The 9,041-nt window shown below is 60.1% G+C and overlaps 1 non-coding gene across 1 annotated transcript; it reads right to left on the bottom strand.

Moving 5' to 3' along the window:
• Positions 1–5,680: 5,680 nt before the first annotated feature.
• On the bottom strand, positions 5,681–5,774 carry TRNAI-UAU (transfer RNA isoleucine (anticodon UAU)). Its single transcript has 2 exons — positions 5,737–5,774; positions 5,681–5,716 (listed from the first exon to the last, which is right to left on the bottom strand). It is a non-coding gene; the product is annotated as a tRNA-Ile (tRNA).
• Positions 5,775–9,041: the final 3,267 nt, after the last annotated feature.

Genomic DNA, 9,041 nt, shown 5'->3' with positions numbered 1-9,041 from the left:
GCAAGATGGGGCACTAGGGAAAGCACACACTCCAGACCTTTCTTCCCTCTTGCTCCTCTGCTCGCCCCCCAAATCTCTTTGGGAAAGCAACAGCAGAGCCAACATTCCTCCCCTACCTACAGTCGGAGGGGTTTCCAACGGCAGGGACCAACCCTGGAACAGGGGCCAGGCTTTGGTTTTTCCATGCTGGCACTGGAGAAGGGAGAAGGCCCAGAAAGTGCCCAGCACTCTCTTCTGCTTTATCGGGACTTCCGTTGTTACCGCCGGTGCCAGAGAAGCTGCTCTGTGGCACATTTGTCCAGGACAGTGTCCTGCGGGGGTGCTCTTTCTCTTTTCAGGGGAGGGAAGCAACGGCACGCCGTGGCACAGGGGTGTCAGGACAAGGCAAACCGTCAGCGTTTCAGGAGGGGAGGACCGAGCCACAAGACCCACCTTGTTCTCTGCCAAGTGCTCTAGAATGTATTCAGAGACGCTGTCCCAAATGGTAACAATCTCTGGAAAGCAAGGGAAAAATCCAAGTCAGCAAGCGCACAACCATTCAGCACCCTGCTCACCAAGGAGGTGACCGGTGCAGGTGAGACGAAACATACCGCCACCCCAATTCCGAACACGCAAGGCGCTCCACGTGGCGGGAGCTGCAGAGCTGAGCTGCGAGGACACCTCTGCCCACTTCTAAGCGAGGCTCCTGTCCTTTCAGGTGGGCATGCCTGAAAGGCATACCCGCCCGCTAGGGAAACGGGGACTAGCTTTCCACGCCAGTGAGAGGACGGTGCCGTGCCCACAGGAGTCGCCCAGGCTCAGGGCAGCCCCAGGTGTCTCCCCTGCAGGAGTCCCGGCTGCCAAACTCACCGCTGGGCCACCAAGGGACGTGCAGACTGGTCTCTCGTGGCACCCACTAGCCCTGTCCAGCCCTGCCCCACAGAGCCCAGCCTTTCCATAGCTCTTCTCCTAGCTGATATGCTCTACAGCAGTCAGGAAATACCTCCTGCAAGCCTTACCGTAGCGGCTGAGATTCCTGAGCGTTGGGAACACGTCTGGCCACAGGTTCTCCATCTTTGCGCCCCCTCACGCTCAATGAGGCCCTGTAGCAGGAGGGGGAGGAGGAAACTTCTCCTCCTCCTCCTTTGCACTTCCCCAGGCAGGCTCCAGCAGTGTTGCGTGGCCTGCCTTCGCCCTCTCGTTGCGCTGCAAAGCAGCTCCTCCAGAGAAGAGCGGTGGCGAGAGCAGCACCCGAAAGCTGGGCTTGCCCAGGCCTCGCAGGGAAGTGCAGGGAGGGGCCCCGTGGCGGGAGGGGAGCTGTGGCTGTGATGCGGCATGTCCCACTGTGACCCCAGCCCGCGTCACCAAGAGGCTGCCAGGCCTCCCGCGACACCCTCCCCCAGACCCTGCCAGGCTTTGCCCACCTCAGCCAAGGGCAGCTGCGCTGGCTGTTTTGGGGTGCTGCCCCCACCCCACGCCGTGGCGCAGCGAGAGCCATGGCGGGGGCGGGGAGGGGGAGCTCACCAGTGTGGTGGCCCCAGATGGGGACGCTGCGCTGCCATTGCTGGCCGCAGGGGCTGTGCTGAGCTCTGCCCTGAAGGAAGGAAGGAAGGGATAAAGGAAGGAAGGAATAAAGAGGAGCCTCGGCAAAGCAAGGGCTGGTGCTGGTTAGGTATACCACAGCCTCTCTGGGTTCTGGAGTCTGGAGTCTGCCTGGGCTCTGGAGTCTGGCTCCGTCTTCTTTACTCCCCCCATCGTGTATTTAGACACACCGACAAGAGCCCCTCTGGGCCTTTGCGTCTCCCGCCTAAACAATCCCAGCTCTCTCAGCCTCTGCTCGTGTGACGGATGCTTCAATCCCTCAAGCCTCTCGGAGGCCTTTTGCTGGACTCGCTCCGGCATGGCCATGTCTTTCTTGTACTGGGCCCAGCGCTTGTGGTACAGGTCTCTCGCTGGCACCTGCTGGACGGCTGCTTGACCTTCCCTCATCACGACTCTAGGTGGAACTAGAGCTCCAAGCGCCCTGTGCTCAGGAATGGCTGACAGAGCTCGCTGGAGCCTGTTAGAGCTTGCGAGAGGTCACAGCCTCCTTTGGCTCAAACTGCTGCACCTGTGTGCTGCCTCGGTGAGCTGTGCTCTCAGCAACGGCTACTTCCTTTCCCCCCGGGCACTGTCCAAGAGTCCGCCAGGACTGTCTCCAAACCGTGCCAAAGGCCGTGCGAATGCAAAATCGGGTCTGGGAGCGTTAAGCGCCACCCCTTGTGCACCAACATCTCGCTGCACTGAGGAACACCTGTGCCATGGCTGAGTGTGGGGGGCAGGTGGGCTTGTTTCCAGGGCTTCTTTCAAAGTGACCGGAGTTGTCCAGGACGTAACAGAACCAAGGGCTGGCTCAGGCTGTGACTATCAGCAGGGCCTAAGCACTGGTTGTTATTGCAAGTCCCCTGTGGCGTAGCAGCAGGACGCGACACCTGGGTGCTGTCAGGGCCCTGAGGGCCTCAGTGGCCCTGACCAGCAATGCTCCACACACCCTGCCCATGGGCCCAGGAGCCCATTTCAGCTCCTCCCTGGGCCTTCTGGCCCCGTCTGCACCAGGAAGCATGGGAAGGGTCTCTCATTGGCATGTGCAGAGCAAAGCTTCACTGCAGAGTCGCCTGCTCCTGCCTCTGTGGGACTGGGTAGTGCAGGGATCTTAGGACTGAAAGACAAGGCAGCTCCTGCGGCAGGTGAGTCACGTCCCGCAGACCCAGAGACCTTTTCTCTGTCACCCAGCGCCTCCCAGGAGCCCTAAGGAAAGGGTATTCTGCAAGGGGATTTGGCAGAAGACAGGGCTGCCCTGGAGCTGGCTGCACAGGCAAGCCCAGGATGGCTGTTGTTGCAACAGAGGAAACGCCCTGTTCCTCGTGCCTGCTCAGAGCTCCTGTGCGTCTGATAGGGTCCCCTTCCTTCCACGCTGCCCCCCAGGTGAAAGGCCTCGCTTGCTGTGGCAATAGGGTTAGCCCTAACCCTAAGCCTTTCCCTGGCTGGGAATCGAACCCAGGCCGCGGCAGTGAGAGTGCCGAATCCTGACCACTAGACCACCAGGGAGGAGATGCCCAGCCTGCCTGTGCACCCACCGGTGGGCACCAGCCCTGCCCTGCAGGGGACCAACCCCTCCAACCACAGCCCCCCACAGCCGGTCAGGAAGACAAATTGCCGTGGCAGCCCGAGCCTTCCCAGGCAACTCTGCAGGCATTCCTCCTTCTTTCTGAGAACGAGGCCCTCAACCAGAGCCTCTGGGCAGCAGGCACCCTGCAGCGGGAAGGCCCAGGGAGTGCAAGGTGGCGGTCGGCGGGGAGGCTGGTCACTGCTGGACACAGGTTTGCACCTGGAAAGTCCCTGAGCAGAAAATCACAGCTGGGCACAAATCACAGCAGCCTGAGACAACAAAGCCCGACAGCACGGGCTTCAAACCCACCTCTCCAAGAAACCGGAGCCAAAATCCAGCTCCTTGCACCACTCACCTATACCCACCAGACTGCAACACTCCTGTCCTGGTGCATGGGTTGGGCTGGGGGAAGTCTGGATTGCCTCTCGCCAGGGGACCGATGCCCCTTCCGGCTGTCCTTGCAGCACAGTGCGAAACGTGAGCACGCTCTTGCTGCAGGTGGCAGCCAGCAGTGGGAGCGGGCTGCTTTCCGAGGGCAGGCAAGCAGGCTGCGAGGGACATAGCAAGGCCAGTGAGGCAGGGACCTCCCTGGCAGGGCACAGGCCCTCAGCACCCGAGCAAGAAGGGAGAGCTGGTTGAGTGTCAGGAACGAGGGCCAGGCACAGAGCAGTGGTTGCCAGCCAAGTCCAAAGTGCTGAGACGGGTCTGAGGCCAAGCTCTGGAGCCCGGTCAGCCAGGGAAGGGCAGGGTCAGCGAGGTGCATGGCGGCCAGGGCCGGGCATGGCTGCAACGTAGCTCAGGCGAGGAGCAGCTCCCTTCTGCTGAGCCACCTCCGCCACCCAGCGCAGCACTCCTGCAGCTGCAACCTCTCGCCAGGACCTCTCCCAGCAGCAGGAGCAGAGCAAGTGGGGAAAGGACCGTCGCTCTTTGTGGAGGTGCACCCACAGGCTCACACTGCACCCCAGGGTGCGTGGTGGAGGGGACACTTGAGCAGAAAGAGCCAGGGCTGGGCACGGAGCAGTTCGTATCCCCTGTGATATGCACCTGCCTTCCCCCCTACACCACCCTCTGTCCAGCTGGCTACGCGGGGCCGCTCTTTGCAGAGTTGTCCTTTCCTCATCGCCAGCCCCTGGACATGCCCCGTAACTGCCTTCAGTCCAGTTCTTTGCCATCCCCAAGAACTGAGACTTCTGAAAAGGTGAATCTAGAGCGTGAGTTTGCCTCCCCTCTCCCAGGGAGGCACATGAGGGCTTGCGCTGTTCGGGTGCTGCTCTGCAAGGACACAGACTCGCATTTTCTGACTTCTCCCTGCTAGCCTGCCGTCACCTGACAGCTCTGGCTGCTCCGCAGGAGGGCAGAAGGCAGGAGGGCAGGAGGCAGGAGGGACAAATGGCCCGAGGAGGAAAGGCAATCACATGGGCAGCTGTGATCGTATAGTGGTTAGTACTCTGCGTTGTGGCCGAATCCGAGTCACAGCAATGGTTTTGCAAAGCCCGCCGGGTGAAAAGGAGAGTTGGAAAAGACACGGGAGGCACCCGCAAGGGTAGGCCAAGGGGTTTGTTTCCAAAGATGCCATGGCCTAGGGAGCTCTTCTGTGCTCTCTGTTCCAAACATTCAGTGGGCTCGTGCCTAAAATGATTTCCTGGTTTCTAGTGATCGTGCAGTGTCTTCTGCTGGGGGGCTGCCGTGACAGCTACCCCTGCTTCTGGGAAAGCAGTCAAGCTTCTCCGTTCTCCAGGCCAAGCTTGAGAACTGAGAGACTCTGCCTGGAAAGTGCCCAGCTTTTCACCTTTCCTTTCCCTTGCCCTTGCTCTCCGTGTTGCAGTCAGGGCACTCTCAGCTCCACACACAAACTGCCCTGCAGCCCCAGCCCACCCGCAACTGCCATCCCACGCCATAGAGACCCCCAACACAAGTAGCTCTTCCCTGGGAGAAAGAAGTCGCTTTTTTTTTTTCTTCAGGGGGAGCGTGTGACTTTTCTGAGGTTATGCCACCATGCTGGAAGTCTTAAGTCCTGTTCCGGCCAAGCTGTAAGCTGGCTGTGGGAAAGAAACCCTCCCTGGAAAGGCAGAGCTGCCTTTCTCCCTTGCCTGCTGCAGAGTGAGAGGCGCTGTGAGGCAGCAGCTTTTGCCTGCAGCTCCACCGCAGTGCTCGCGTGTAGAGAGCCAGGAGTGCTTCCTCCTGGCCTGGCTGCAGGGGGAAAGGCTGGCTAGGAAGGCTCTGCCACAGTGAGGCTGGGCAGCTGGTGCTGGGAGAGTGTCCGCCTGGAGGGCAAATGCTGAAGAGCAAAGGAAAATGTTAGCATCTGCGCCCTGAGTGGGGTCTGGATCCTCTGCGGAAGAGAAGGGAGGAGAGCCCAGCTCTGCCTCCGGGGCCCCAAACCGAGTGCTATGCGGGCAGAGCCCAGGTCAAGCCTGGAACGGCCCCGAGCGCTTCTGGTGTTCCAAGGTGTCTGTATTGGCAGGTCCCGGGATGTCTGGCTTGAGACAGATGTCGCTGCTAGAAAGCTGCACCGCCCAAGGGAAGAGGAGGCAGTGCATGATCAAAAGCCCATGCTCCAGGTGAGGCTTGAACTCACACCCTCAGCATCCCTCCGCTTAGCACTGCTGTATAAGTACTGCGCGCTGGCCCATTGCGCCACTGGAGCACGCTTGGAGAGGCGGACTGGAGCCCACGAGCAACCATTGTTGCCTGCGATCACCATGGCTCTTCAGCATTAACCGGGCACCTCAAGTGCTTTCCTCTTTGTCTCGTCCAGCAAGGAGCAGCCATTGCGTGCCAGGCTTGCAACATTCACCAGGGCACGGAGTGCCAGGGCAAAGTGCCCCTCGGCAGGGTTTAGCTGGCTAGAGGCAGGAAAAGGGAGGCCACAGGCGACCCAGGGCTGGGACAGTGAGGTCGCTGCTGTGGCAGCCCTGTGAGGCCATTGAGTGCATCAGAAAGCCCCTGTAGTGAAGGCAGCCGGGGGAGGGGGCGAGGGGAGGCAGAAGAAGGACACCCGACTGCCACAGGGACCGTGAGTAAGGGCAGACCCAGAGCAGCCAAAGCCATGCTGGGCCAATGGGAGTGGAGGCTGGAGAGGGGCTAAGGCAGCCAAGAAGGACACGGAGAGCAGCAGCAGGGAACACTGGTCCCAAACCACATCTCGTGGGGGAGCCAATGGGCTTCTGGCTTTGCGCTCTGCTCCCGAGGGCATCTGGGCTCTGGCCTAACCCCTGCCTGGCTGTCAGAGTCCAGTAGTCTCTGCAGCAGCATCTTGTAGCTATTCCACACAGGGAGGGTCAAGAGGGACCTCGCGGAGCTCTCAGAGCGAGACGAGACAGAAGGGTCACCGCACCAGAAAAGCCAGCGGGCAGTCCCCCAAAGCAGCAGAACGTCGCCCTTCCAACTCCCCACTGAAAACCAGTTCTTCTCTTTTAAACTGACAAGCACTTTTCTGGAAATCAGGGTCAGCACCACTTCATGAGTTGCATGGCCAGGGAAAGCTGCCAACTAAGCGCACAGGCAGGGCAAAACAGTACTGGCTGAGTACTCAGCTTCTGGACCTCCTTGGCAATTTGTTGGTCCCTGCAGCAGCAAGGCGGTCCAAAGCCTTTGCCTCTTTACTACGCCGAATGTCTGCCAGTGAAGCAGGTGCTTAGTAAGAGGCAGCACTTGCAGGGAGAGTGCAGTGTTTGGAGCATCAGGCGTTACTGGGACAAGGAAGACGACCGAAGAAGAGGCTTCTCCCAGCAACAGACCGAAAGGACACGGCCATCACCCGCTCCTCTGGGAGGATCCACAAAGCCCCTTCCTGTGTTTGATGAAGGGCAGGGAGATGCTGTGTTCCCGGGTCAGAGGAGGCGCATGGACAGGCTTCAAGGAGCCCAGGATTTGAAAAAGGCTGACAGGGCAGTCAAGCAGCTGTGAGCTGCCTGTAGTTTACAAGAAGCTACTAGGTGCTGCTTTGAAAACCTAATTCAAGAAAGCGCTAAAAAAACCAACCGCAGCCATGCGGCAAGAGAGGAGGAAGGTCTAAATGAGGCACGTCCACCTCCAGGCAGCAGGCAGGAGGTGAGTGGTGGGGACACCGTGCGCCCACCAGGACATGAGCACAGCCCTGGGGGGGCCGCCACAAGGAGCAGCCAAGGGCCGACGGAGGCCCAGGGACAAACATGGCCCATCCCAGGTTTGCCTGGCTGGAGAGCACTGCAGCTGCAGAGAAAAGCCAGGCATCTGCACTCCCAGGTTGCCGCACCGCTCTACCCCACAGCAGCTCCTCCTCTGCCCTCAGCCTTTCCCCATACAATCCGGAGAAGGGCTGCAGCTCCTATAGCACCCCTGGGGCTGTGGGCCCATCAGGTGTACGTGTGTCCTGGCCACCATGCTGTGTGAGGGGTGTGTCCGCTGTGCAGTGTCTCTGTGCGTGTGGAGAGCGTGAGCATGTGTGCGGATGCGTGTGCAGTGTCAGGGATGTGTTGGGCTGGTGCATGTGCACTCTGGCGGTGCAGTCCTGGCTGTGCGTGAGGGTCTTGGGGAGTGAGAGGTGTGAGCTCTGAGCGTGTCCTAGGGAGGGTAATGAAGGAAGAAAGGGGCGCGTGTGTGTGCGCGCGCGCTGTCCTTAGAATGAGTGAGGCAGTGGTTTGCTTGCACACCCGCTCTGTGGCACGCGTGTCTCTATGCTGCGGTCTGTGTACGGGCGTTATTCTGTTACGGCGCTACAAAAACTGTGGAGGAGCACATGGGGGGTTTAACAGCTCTTCTGTTCATCTGTCCTGCAGCACTGTCCTTTGTGAGGCACAGGCTGGTTACTCCAGCCGTGAACAAGTACACGCCACTTTTTTTTTCCTTTGGCCCTTGTAGGTGGATTTCAACATCCCCTTTGCTAAGAGCTCCATGGCCGCAATGGAGACAACGCTGACAGCAGCCGAGGGAGCTCCCACGCTGACAGGCCTCCACTTGGCCCTGGAGCTGCAGTGCCTTGGGACTGGTCGCTCTTCAGGCCCAGGCAGGCTTCCGCAGCTAGCAAGATGGCTCAGGACCACGCTTCCAGACTTTCCAGCAATGTTCACACGTCTTCTGCGCAGCCAGCAAGTCCTGGTATCTCTCCCTTTGATCCCGCAGAGCCATCTGCTGCCCAGTGCTAGGGCATTAAAAAGGAACCGTTTGGTTTTAGGCACAGGGAGAAGGGCACGGAAACGCTGCAGGCCTAGGGCAGGGCGGTTCTTCTGGGGTCTGCTTCTGCTGGCATCTCTATGCTTTCTGGAACGGGACAGGGGCCCTAGTGTCCAAGGCAAGGACATGACAAGGTGCCACGTGCCGGTAATCAGCCTGCGGAGGAGTCAGGCGGGGATGGGACTTTGCACCAAGCCGGCCTCGATCCCCACAGAGCAAGGTGTCCGGGTGTGGAGCCTTGGGGAGACAAGGATGGAGCGTGCGGTTTGAAAAGGGAGAGCCAAAACGCTGGAGGAATCCTTTCATCGTCGGCAGCCACAACTTTCTGGTCCCACAGGGAAAGCCCACCGCTGAGTGCCCAACCCCTGCCCCTGGGCTGGAAGGGTGCCTGCTCCCAGGCCACAGCCTGCAAAGCCTGTTGCTCTCCCACGAGGGGTGCCAGGGAAAGACCGGACCCCCTTCCCCTCCCCTCCCCTTGGGTGCTCCTGGGTGTGGAGGGAAGGCCAGTGCAGGGGAAGGGGAAACAGCACCCCCAGCTGGAGAAATTTACCAGAGGAAGTGCTTCTCTTGGGAATTCCGCTGCCGATTCAGCTCTACCCTCTGCTTCCACTCTTCCCGACGCACTTGGTAAGTCTCCAAGAGTTGCAGGGTGTGGCTTGCTCGTACAGAAAGCTGCCTGCAAGAGCAGGGAAAGTTCCCTCTCCCCTTCTGGCTGAGGCCCTCCTGCCTCTCCCCTCGACCAGCCCCTGCACGCACGCTC

This window comes from Struthio camelus, chromosome 10, assembly GCF_040807025.1.
Source record: "Struthio camelus isolate bStrCam1 chromosome 10, bStrCam1.hap1, whole genome shotgun sequence".
NCBI lineage: Eukaryota > Metazoa > Chordata > Aves > Struthioniformes > Struthionidae > Struthio > Struthio camelus.
This window is presented reverse-complemented; position numbering and strand designations above follow the sequence as displayed.